Genomic DNA, 13,215 nt, shown 5'->3' with positions numbered 1-13,215 from the left:
TCTCCCAACAAGCACTTTTCTTTAAAGCCTTATAGCTAGGCATAAGATTTCGACGATGCTCACATGAAAGACAAGAATTGAAGCACAAAGAGAGCATCATAAAATATGCGGTAAACACATCTAATTCTAACATACTTCCTATGAATAGGCATCTTATAGGCAAACAAATTATCAAGGCAAGCAAAAACTAGCATATGCAAGGAAGCGGAAAGAAACAATAGCAATCTTAACATAACGAGAGGTAATTTAGTAACATGAAAATTTCTACCACCATATTTTCCTATCTCATAATAATTACATGTGGGATCATAAGAAAATTCAACAAAATAGCTATCACATAAAATATTCTCAACATGATCCACATGCATGCAAAGTTGACACTCTTCTGAAATAGTGGGATTAACATTAACTAAAGTCATGACCTCTTCAAACCAACTTTTATCAAAAACTTCATAAGATTGAACATTCTCCAAATATGTGGGATCTAAAGTTGACACTCTTCCGAACCCACTTTCAATATTATTGCAAACATTATTATCAATCTCATATTCATCATGGGGCTTAAATAAATTTTCAAGATCGAAAGAAGAATCACCCAAATCATGATCATTGCAAAAATTAGTAGACATAGCAAAACTAGCATCCCCAAGCTTAGGGTTTTGCATATTATAAGCACAATTGACATTAATAGAATTTATACTATCATCATTGCAATCATGCTTTTTATTCAAAGATCCATCGTGAATCACTCCATAAAGTACTTCATCACAATTTTCAGATTCACAAATTTCAAGCAAAACTTCATAAAGATAATCTAGTGCACAAAACTCACTAGCAATTGGTTCATCATAATTGGATCTCTTAAAAATATTAGCAAGCGGATGAGGATCCATAGATCTTAGGTTCTCTGTTTAGTAATAAATAAGAAACTATTCCAACCAAACGAGCAAACGAGCCAAGTAAGACATCAAAGCAAATGGAAAGACGAACAGAAGAAGGGCGAATAAAACGGCAAGGGCGAAGTGGGGGAGAGGAAAACGAGAGGCAAATGGCAAATAATGTAATGCGGGAGATAAGGGTTTGTGATGGGTACTTGGTATGTCTTGACTTGCAACGGCGCCGCAAGTGACTCGTTGTCGGGAGCCAAATCTTGACTTGTCTTGCGCGAACCTCCCCGGCAACGGCGCCAGAAATCCTTCTTGCTACCTCTTTAGCACTGCGTTGGTTTTCCCTTGAAGAGGAAAGGGTGATGCAGCAAAGTAGCGTAAGTATTTCCCTCATTTTTTGAGAACCAAGGTATCAATCCAGTAGGAGGCCGCGCACGAGTCCCTCGCACCTACACAAACAAATAAATCCTCGCAACCAACGCGATAAGGGGTTGCCAATCCCTACACGGTCACTTAAGAGAGTGAGATATGATAGATATGATAGGATAATATTTTTGGTATTTTATGATAAAGAGAAATAAAAGATGCAAAGTAAAATAAATGGCAAAGGAAATAACTAAGTATTGTAAGATTAATATGGTGGAAGATAGACCCGAGGGCCATAGGTTTCACTAGTGGCTTCTCTCAAGAGCATAAGTATTTACGGTGGGTGAACAAATTACTGTTGAGCAATTGACAGAATTGAGCATAGTTATGAGAATATCTAGGTATGATCATGTATATAGGCATCACGTCCGAGACAAGTAGACCGACTCCTTCCTGCATCTACTACTATTACTCCACACATCGACCGCTATCCAGCATGCATCTAGAGTATTAAGTTCAAGAGAATAGAGTAACACTTTAAGCAAGATGACATGATGTAGAGGGATAAACTCATGCAATATGATATAAACCCCATCTTGTTATCCTCGATGGCAACAATACAATACGTACCTTGTTACCCCTACTGTCACTGGGAAAGGACACCGCAAGATTGAACCTAAAGCTAAGCACTTCTCCCATTGCAAGAAAGATCAATCTAGTAGGCCAAACCAAACTGATAATTCGAAGAGACTTGCAAAGATAACCAATCATACATAAAAGAATTCAGAGAAGATTCAAATATTGTTCATAGATAAACTTGATCATAAACCCACAATTCATCGCGCTCAACAAACACACCGCAAAAGAAGATTACATCGAATAGATCTCCACAAGAGAGGGGGAGAACTTTGTATTGAGATCCAAAAAGAGAGAAGAAGCCATCTAGCTAATAACTATGGACCCGTAGGTCTGAAGTAAACTACTCACACTTCATTGGAGGGGCTTTGGTGTTTATGTAGAAGCCCTCCGCGATCGATGCTCCCTCCGGCGGAGCTCCGGAAAAGGCCCCAAGATGGGATCTCGTGGATACAAAAAGTTACGGCGGTGGAATTAGGGTTTTGGCTCCGTATCTGGTGGTTTGGGGGTACGCAGGTATATATAGGAGGAAGGAGTACGTCGGTGGAGCAACAGGGGGCCCATGAGGGTGGAGGGCGCGCCTGAGGGGTTGGCGCGCCCCCCTACCTCGTGCCTTCCTCATTGATTGCTTGACGTAGGGTCCAAGTCCTCTGGATCATGTTCGTTTCGAAAAGCATGTTCCCGAAGGTTTCATTCCATTTGGACTCCGTTTGATATCCTTTTTCTGTGAAACCCTAAAATAGGCAAAAAAAACATCAATTCTGGGCTAGGCCTCCGGTTGATAGGTTAGTCCCAAAAAATAATATAAAAGTGTATAATAAAGCCCAATAATGTCCAAAACAGAATATAATATAGCATGGAACAATAAAAAATATAGATATGTTGGAGACATATCAAGGGAGTCCTGGACTAAGGGGTCCTCGGGCGTCCAGCCTGTTATCCATGGGCCGGACTGATGGGTTGTGAATACATGAAGGCCGAAGATTGTACCCGTGTCCGGATTGGACTCTCCTTGGCATGGAAGGCAAGCTTGGCGACCGAAGATGATGATTCCTTCTTATGTAACCGACTCTATGTAAACCCTAGACCCCCCCGGTGTTTATATAAACCGGAGGGGTTAGTCTGGAAAGGATATATTCCTGACCATAGTCATACAGGCTAGGCTTCTAGGGTTTAGCCATTATGATCTCGTGGTAGATCAACTCTTGTAATACACATATTCATCAAGATCAATCAAGTAGGAAGTAGGGTATTACCTCCATAGAGAGGGCCCGAACCTGGGTAAACATCATGTACCCCGTCGCCTCTCATTGAGAGTCACTGTGCTGTCAACGAAAGGTTCGATGGCCCCTTCAATCGTCTATAGTGACGCTGTCCAAGGAGAAACCTTCCTCCCCAGACAGATTTTCGTGTTCGGCGGCTTCGTACTGCGGGCCAACTCGCTTGGCCATCTGGAGCAGATCGATAGCTACGCCCTTGGCTGCCAGGTCAGATTTGGAAGCTTGAACTACGTCACGGATATCCATGGAGACTTGATCGTCAATGGATTTGAGACCGCAGCGATCGCTCCCCCTCGCCCCGATGAACACGACTTAAATCTGTCATCGGATCACATCCAGGAGATGGTTCCTATTGCTGCAACGGCCTTAGAACCGGAGCAGATCGTGCCATCCGAGGCCACAGATTCCGCGGCATTGGAGCCGCACACGGGCTCGGCACCCCGCAATATTTGCATCAGTGGTACTCCGGACTCGTCTCCGGCTATAAGTTCCGGACCAGGCACGCCTGCGGACACCGAGCTAGATCGGTTATCGATTTTCGAATTTAGCGCCGCAGACATCTTCCAGCACTCACCTTTGGGTGATGTGTTAAACTCTTTAAAGAACTTGTCCTTGGAGAAGGACTCATAGCCAAACTATGTTCGGTTCGAGCTAGAGGCTGATGATGGGAAATTTCGCTTCCCACCCGCCACCCACTTCATAGCCACTGTCGAGGATTTAACCGACATGCCCGCTTCTGGCTCCGAAGACATTGACGGTATAGACGACGATGCCGATAAGGAGCAAGGCCAAGACCCGCCAGTCATCAGGTGTGGGACGGCCACCCCTTCATATGACGTGTACATGATCGATACACTTCAAAAGCCTCGCGGAAAGGACAAGGGAGATCCAGTTAAACTCCTGAGACACAGTCTAAGTTCCGGCACCCCAAACGCCGCCCCAAGTCACGTCGCAGCAACAATGGCACTGGATAAAACAGTACTCCGGACGGCGCCAAAAGCAATGAAGACCTTGTGGGAGCAATATCCGAGCAGGAGAAACAGGAAAACGGGCAAGCCAACCTCGATGAACAGGCACCGCCCAGCGACGGTTCGGAGGACGACAACTTACCTTCCGCTCTCCGAAGATGAGGTAAGCCTCGGTGACGAAGACTTCATGGTACCCGAAGAGCCCCTCGAGCAGGAGCGCTTCAAGCGCAGGCTGATAGCTACGTCAAGGAGCCTGAAAAAGAAGTAGCCGCAGCTTCAAGTTGACCAAGACCTACTCAACGACAGATGGACCGAAGTCCTGGTCGCCGAAGAATACGGCCTTAGTGGCCTAGCCAAAAGCTACGCAAAGCACAAATTGCTATACCAGTCCGACGATAGGGCGTTGGAGCCCATACCATCATCACACAATGCGGCAGGTCGCCGACAACTCTGTCCGAATAAAGAGGCTACTCAAGCCGAACACCAGACCGCCCCACCTCGCCGTAAAGGCAAGAACAACGCAGGTCACGATTACCCAGACAAGCTGCAGAGGGACTTGGACAATAGAGCAGGACACGCAAGACCGATCTACGGATTGCGAAAGCATGCTTCGACACGCGACGATGGCCACCTATTCGGACGTGTCAAACCTCGCCACGCCCGAACCAAAAACCGCAAAGGGACTCCTTCGGAGCTATGTCGCAGTGTGGCCCAACATAGAGGCGCCGCACACCTTCTTTGCTTCACTGATGAAGTAATGGATCATGAATTCCCCGAAGGATTCAAACCCGTCAATATTGAATCATACGACGGGACAACCGATCCCGCGGTATGGATAGAAGATTTCATCCTCCACATCCATATGGCTCGTGGGGACGACCTCCACGCCATTAAATGCCTCCCACTAAAACTAAAAGGGCCAGCTCGGTACTGGTTAAACAGCCTGCCCGAAAATTCCATAGGCGGCTGGGAGGACTTGGAAGAGGCCTTCCTCGATAACTTCCGAGGAACACATGTCCGGCCACCGGATGCCGATGAACTAAGTCACATTGTCCAATAGCCCAGAGAATCAGCCAGGGAGCTCTGGACTCGGCTCTTAGTCAAAAAGAACCAAATCGTCGACTGTCCGGACGTGAAAGCCCTTGCGGCTTTCAGACACAGCGCCCGGGACGAATGGCTTGCACGCCACCTCGGCCAAGAAGGACCTAAATCCATGACAGCCCTCACTGCTCTGATGACCCACTTTTGCGTGGGAGAAGATAGCTGGCTCGCCCATAGAAGCAATAGCGCCAGCAACCAGGGCACCTCTGAAATTCGAGACGGCAACGGCAAGCCACAAGGAAGCAAAAACAACAGTCGCAATGACAATGAAAGATCAGGCAACACAGTGGTCAACGCTGGATTCAGCAACCCCAAGCCCGGTCAGCGGAAAAAACCATTCAAGGCCAATCGAGACGAACCATCCAACCTCGACAGGATATTGGACCGACCCTGCCAGATTCATGGCCACCCCGATAAACCAGCTAATCATACCAATAGAAACTGCTGTGTCTTTAAATAGACCGGCAAGCTCAACGCCGAACACAGGGGGAGGAGGCCGCCAAGAGACAGGTATGACAGAAAGGTTCACCAACGAAACACCGGGGGTCAGAAGCAGTCTCCACCCGAGGATCAACTACTCCTAGAACGGAAATAGCAACCCGGCTTCCGCCGCCCACTCCATACACCTACAAAGTTTGTACCATGCATACATCATTATGCACTCAAGATACCATGGGCATTGGCGGAAGCACAATACGGACAAGCCTGCAAGCACTCCAGTAACTTTTATTATTATTATTTATTTTCTTTTTATTTCTTCCTTCGCTATCCTTTAAAAATAGGTGACGAATAGGATAAACATTGGAAACTGGCTCTATCGGAGTCTGGATCCGTACACTCACCTAAGGGGCTATTTCCATCAAGGATTCCCCCCACCGAGGACTGGTGGGACAGACGTGCGACAGGAGTCCAAAATAACTTTTTGTAGACCGCACTCTCTATTTCTTGAGCCTGTACTATGCCCGTTCCTCCGCCTCCAACCCCGAGCATGTCAAATAGCAGGGAGGATGGCTTTTATATATATATCATAGGTAATCATTGGCATATTGCTCAATTCCCATTAAACAATATCCGAACTAATCATCCGCATTGTTTCCCCCACAAATATGGCACCTACGGTTATTTCACAGAAATACCTTGGCATAACCTGCCAGGGGCTGGGTGTGGGAACAAATGAGTCGCCAGTAAAAGTCCGAACAGCTCTATAGCATACTTTGGCGTCGCAAGTTTGGTCGTATATGCATCAGCTCCGAATCATTGTCTTGGGTCAATAGTTGGGTTGCCCGGCTCCTGTGCTTGCTACCCTATGTTCTGCTCTATCGGCTAGGGTAGTAAAGGGAGAACAACTGTGATTGTACCTTGGTCTAAACCAGATGAGCACCTCAGTAGAGAAAGCCGAAAACTGACTATCATGATGTGGCGTGAGCTGGTCAACCACTTGACGACTTCTTGAAATCTTTAGCGATTCTCCGTGTCACATGAGGGATCTTTTTCAGATCAAATATGTAAGGCACCATACGCCGCATACATACCAGGGGCTATGTCGTAGCCCCACAATAAAACTCCTATGGCTAAGTGAAAGCATTAACGCCCTATAGTCTGATTGCCTAGTTCGCCACATTATCACCTCCTTCATGGACCAAGACGTTGGATAAAGAGTGATTAAATGCCTTTCTCAAAACCCCCGTACTTCCTACGAGGGGGCTGAAGCCGACGACTGGAAAACTTTCAGATTATATCAAAACGGCCGCATAGGAGGAATTCAAGCTTTCAAGCAAAACATAAATAGATTAACTATAAAATTGTCTTTTACAATTTTCATACACCTCACTCGAACATTATGTCTTTCGAGCACTGACCCTCTATAAAGCGGGCGGCCTCTTGGACGTCTTCAAAATAATGCTCCGGTTCCGGGCGGTCCTTGCCTTTGGGTGGACTCTTCGTCGCAACATCGATGGCCTTCATCTTCCCCCAGAATGTTTTGACTCGGGAAAAAGCCATCCGCGCACCCTCAATGCACGATGATCGCTTCACAGCATCGATACGGGGCACCGCATCAACAAGCCTCTGCACCAAACCGAAATAGCTACTCAGAACAGGCTCCTTCATGGCAGCGCCGGATATTCTATGAAGTTCGGCCCATTGGGACATCTGTTAATTGGGCAACAGAGGGCGCTTTGATGCGCCAAACTGCTTCCAAAAAAGCTTCTCCGTTGCATATCCATCTCGCGCTTGGTAATACTGCACTGCATCGCATAACTCTTCGTCAAGTCCAAGAACTCGTCTAGAGAACTCCATACTTGGTTAAGTCGGGCATAGTTCGGGTCACCGAACTTAGTTTGGAGCAGAAAGGGCCTTCCAGCCGCAATCTCCCTCGCCTGTCAAACCTCCTCACGGGCTGCTCTGGATTTCGACCGCGCTGTTCTAGCCTCTTGTAAGGCCTTGTCCAGCTCGGCCGTTAAGGCTTTATTCTCCTTCTCCATAAATTCACAGCGGCCGGTAGCATTCTCTAGTTTGAGCGTCATAGTGGATATCTTCTCCTCACCCTGGCGCCGTGCAGCTTGTTCGGCTTTTAATTCAGCCGATGCCTTTTCGGCGGCAGCATTACTACGACGGGCCTGCTCCTTGGCCCGGGCCTGCTCCGCTCAAAGAACTTCAACGGCTGCAGCACCATCTGCAGCCATGCATATTCCAGCATCTAAATCTCAGCATCATGCTTATACCACAAAAATGTATGAGGATTGCCCTGAATACATACCTTGCGACTCGTCAAGACGCATATTGATTAAAGCAAGATCATCCCCTGCCACATCAAGCTTCTGCTACAACTCGGCAATTTCCATAGTCCAGGAAGCAGCCAAGGGGGAAGCAGCCTATGTTCAAAGTTGATCAGGTTAGTCCTCAAACGATCCTTTTCGATCCTCCGTTTTGCTTCCCAGCGGAAGCCTACCCGAGTATCAGGGGGCTACTACCTATACACAAGCGCATCTTTGCAAATGAAACATAGCTGAAAACATTATGTCACAAACCTCGAAGCCCTTCAGTAGGCTCATGAAGGCTTCATTTAATCTGCTCTTCGCGGACAAAATCTTTTCAATCACTGTACCCATCAAGGTACGTTGTTCCCCCGAGATAGATGATTTCCGCAACATGTCCCGCAACATATCCGGAGTCCCCGGGTCTCCGGAAGCTGCTCCAAAAGCAGAATCATCCTTTGAAGGAATCTGCTCAACCATCTCCAAAATAACTGTCAGCTGTAAACCAGACATTCCCGGGCCTTTGTTATCATCAGCCCCAGAATCCTGGATGGTCGGAGATCCACCTTTGGGTACTGCCCCTTCTGTCCCCTGGTCTAAAGGGACCCTCCGCGATGACACTTCAGAGTCATCCACCTTATTGGGCGAGGAGGTCGGAGGAGGCGTCTCGCTCTCCATCATCTCTGGGAGGAGACTCCCCGAAGAAGAGGATTGCCCAGAAAAATTCGGTGTCGACCTGTAAAATTGCATAAATGCGTTACGTGTATCAATAGTAACAATAACGGAGTGGGACGCTATCAAAGTACTCCGGATTCTCTTACGGTTTGGCCGAGGGCTTGTCCCCCTGTTGGAGCTGCTCAACGGCGTCGCTTTCCAAACCCAAGACGATCGACGGTGGCATCTTGCCCTTCTTGGAAGACCACCCCTCCAAATCTTCGGAGGCGGTCCTTTTCCTCATGTTTGGAGAAGGGATATTGTGTCCTTTTTCGCCTCCGTCTCCGGGCGAGGAAAGGTCGATTTCTCCGGACTCAGTGTCCGACTTACCTCCGGAACCTAGGTGATCTTGGATCTTCTCGCCCTCCCCTGGTGGTGCCTGGTATGGCGCCGAGGCTAGCATCCTTGTTAACACAGGAGTAGCTGAGTCTTCGGGAAGGGGAGCCTGACACCTAATCAGTTCCACCTTCTTTATCCAGCCCTGAAAAAGGATGATACTGTTGGTATCTTGCCACTGGGTATCTGACTATAAGGTATTCGGTAAACGGGTACTTACCGGGATATTCGGATGGTTACAGTCTAGGCCGACATCTTCGATGGTGTCCGGCCATTGCCTTTGTTTCCCGAAGAATAATCTCCACATTCCTTCGTGCGTTGTGCCGAAGAAGTGTTGAAGAGTCCGCGTCCCTTCTGGATTGAACTCCCATAGGCGGAGAGGCCGTCGCTGGCACGGCAGGGTCCGACGAACTAGCATTACTTGAACGACGTTGGCTATGTCAATGTCCCTCTCGATGAGCCTTCGGATGTGGCTTTGCAGAGTTCGCACATCATTTGTTGATCCCCAATCCAGCCCCTTGTTAATCCACGATGCAAGCTGAGTTAGGGGGCTAGATCGGAATGCGGGCGTAGTTACCCACTTGGAGCTGCGGGGCTTGGTGATATAGAACCACCCCTGCTGCTGTTGGGGATCGTAGCAGAAATTTAAATATTTCTACGCATCACCAAGATCAATATATGGAGTAATCTAGCAACAAGAGGAAGGGGAGTGCATCTACATACCCTTGTAGATCGCTAAGCGGAAGCGTTGCAAGAACGCGGATGAAGGAGTCGTACTCGCAGCGATTCAGATCGCGGTTGATTCCGATCTAAGCGCCGAACAACAGCGCCTCCGCGTTCAACACACATGCAGCCCGGTGGCGTCTCCCACGCCTTGATCCAGCAAGGGGAGAAGGAGAGGTTGGGGAAGACTCCGTCCAGCAGCAGCACGATGGCGTGGTGGTGAAGGAGGGGCGTGGCAATCCTGCAGGGCTTCGCCAAGCACCGGCGGGAGAGGAGGAGGACTTGGGAGAGGGGGAGGGCTGCGCCAGAACTTGGGTGTGGCTGCCCTCCCACCCCCCACATATATATAGGGGCAAGGGATAGGGGGGCCGGCCCCCTCAGATCCAATCTGAGGAGGGGGCGGCGGCCAGGGGGGTTGCCTTGCCCCCCAAGGCAAGGGGGCGCCCCCCCTTTAGGGTTCCCCCAAACCCTAGGCGCATGGGCCCTAGGGGGGAGGTGCCCAGCCCACTAAGGGGCTGGTCCCTCTCCACACACAGCCCGTAGGGCCCTCCGGGGCAGGTGGACCCTCCCAATGGACCCCCGGAACCCCTTCGGTGGTCCCGGTACAATACCGGTAACCCCCTGAATTATTCCGATGATCCTATGATGACTTCCCATATATAAATATTTACCTCCGGGCCATTCCGGAACTCCTCGTGACATCCGGGATCTCATCCGGGACTCCGAACAACATTCGGTGACCACGTACATCTATTCCCTATAACCCTAGCGTCATCGAACCTTAAGTGTGTAGACCCTACGGGCTCGGGAGTCATGCAGACATGGCCGAGACAACTCTCCGGTCAATAACCAACAACAGGATCTGGATACCCATGTTGGTTCCCACATGCTCCACGATGATCTCATCGGATAAACCACGATGTCAAGGATTCAATCAATCATGTATACAACTCCCTTTGTCTATCGGTACGATACTTGCCCGAGATTTGATCGTCGGTATCCCGATACCTTGTTCAATCTCGTTACCGGCAAGTATCTTTACTCGTTCCGTAACACATCATCCCGTGATCAACTCCTTGATCACATTGTGCACATTATGATGATGTCCTACCGAGTGGGCCCAGAGATACCTCTCCGTTTACACGGAGTGACAAATCCCAGTCTCGATTCGTGCCAACCCAACAGACAATTTCGGAGGTACCCGTAGTGAACCTTTATAGCCACCCAGTTACGTTGTGACGTTTGGCACACCCAAAGCACTCCTATGGTATCCGGGAGTTGCACAATCTCATGGTCTAAGGAAATGATACTTGACATTGGAAAAGCTTTAGCATACGAATTACACAATCTTGTGCTAGGCTTAGGATTGGGTCTTGTCCATCACATCATTCTCCTAATGATGTGATCCCATTATCAACGACATCCAATGTCCATGGTTAGGAAACCGTAACCATCTATTGATCAACGAGCTAGTCAACTAGAGGCTTAATAGGGACATGGTGTTGTCTATGTATCCACACATGTATCTGAGTTTCCTATCAATACAATTCTAGCATGGATAATAAACGATTATCATGAACAACGAAATATATAATAATAACTAATGTATTATTGCCTCTAGGGCATATTTCCAATAGCTGCCACAGATCGGAAGATTTGGCGAAGGGTCCTTTCAGCCAAACGGCGCTAGCAAGCTTGCTAACTGTAGTGCCGCGCACTTGGTCTGCTCCCCCTCTACCACTTGCGGCTTCACATCGAAGGTCTTGAGCCACAAGCCGAAGTGTAGAGGAGTTCGGAGGAAGGCTTCGCACATGACAATGAACGCCGAGATAAGAAGAATAGAGTTCGGGGCCAAATCGTGAAAGTCTAGCCCGTAATAGAACATGAGCCCTCAGACGAAGGGGTTAAGTGCAAACCCCAACCCGCGGAAGAAGTGGGACACGAACACGACCCTCTCGCCGGATCTGGGGGTGGGAATAACCTGCCCCTCGGCAGGAAGCCGATGATGGATTTCTGCGGTCAGGTACCTCGCCGCCCGAAGCTTTGCAATGTATTCCTCCGTAACAGAAGAAGCTACCCACCGGCCTTGACGGCTGGATCCGGACATGATTGGGGCTGGTGGCGACCGAAACCCGGGTGTTCGAACTCGGGGTAGAAGGGGTTGAGAAAGAGGGAAGCATGGAAGAAAAAGACGGGTCTGTACCCCTATATAAAGGCTGCAAATATCAAACGTCTCCTCTTGGGCCTCAAAAAAACTTGATTGTTTCCAAGGAGTTGTACCCCCGCGACGGTTGGGTTATCCACGTGCGGGTTGACAGGAATCCCTTAAAGAAGGGGAGGCACGATCTCTGCTTGGATAAGACGCGCCAATAAGACCACGTCTTGGGGCGTGGGGCGACAGGCCGGCTAAAACGGTTCGCAAGTAGTGGCCGGGCAGGCGTGGTGTCATATTACCAAAAAGTGGTCGGAGTTCGGAAGGGGGAACCCGCCTTGCATTGCCGAAGACAATCTGCGCGCCGGACTCCTCATCATTGAAGTCAGGTTCAGGGGCTACTGAGGGAGTCCTGGACTAAGGAGTCCTCGGGCGTCCGGCCTGTTATCTATGGGCCGGACTGATGGGCTGTGAAGACATGAAGGCCGAAGATTGTACCCGTGTCCGGATTGGACTCTCCTTGGCGTGGAAGGCAAACTTGGCGACCGAAGATGAAGATTCCTTCTTATGTAACCGACTCTATGTAAACCCTAGATCCCTCCGGTGTCTATATAAAACGGAGGGGTTAGTCCGGAAAGGATATATTCCTGACCATAGTCATACATGCTAGGCTTCTAGGGTTTAGCCATTACTATCTCGTGGTAGATCAAGTCTTGTAATACACATATTCATCAAGATCAATCAAGCAGGAAGTAGGGTATTACCTCCATAGAGAGGGCCCGAACCTGGGTAAACATCGTGTCCCCCGTCTCCTGTTACCATCGATCCTAGACGCACAGTTCGGGACCCCCTACCTGAGATCTGCCGGTTTTGACACCGACAAGCGCCTCCTTTCAGCCAGCGCTACTGATAAGCGCTTCTGTGTATAAGGTTTTTCCTAGTAGTGCCTACTTAACTATGAGAGACACTTAGATCATTAAATGCAAGTGGTCAGGCACACACCACTTGCAAGGCAGGGTGTCAAATCGCTACTATGAATTCGCAAATAGTGAACTTCACGAGGAGTGAAGGCTCTCACCAATGATGAACCGTTTGGGAAGAGTTGGTGAGGTGGGGGTAGTGCTAAGCTTCTAGTTTCGTAGGGAGGTGATTTGGGGAGCGGGTGGGGGTGGGGGACAAGGGTGAGCATTCGGGGATAGGATTTGAGTCTTCGAGAGATGTAGGGAATACCGAGTGTGTTTAATCCGATGGGCCGTGACCTAAACACAAAAATCCCAAACAGCTAATGCGCGCGAC

The sequence above is a fragment of the Triticum urartu genome, chromosome 6 (genome assembly GCF_003073215.2).
Source record: "Triticum urartu cultivar G1812 chromosome 6, Tu2.1, whole genome shotgun sequence".
Taxonomy (NCBI): Eukaryota; Viridiplantae; Streptophyta; class Magnoliopsida; order Poales; family Poaceae; genus Triticum; species Triticum urartu.
The sequence above is the reverse complement of the archived record's forward strand: the minus strand, read 5'-3'. Positions refer to the sequence as shown.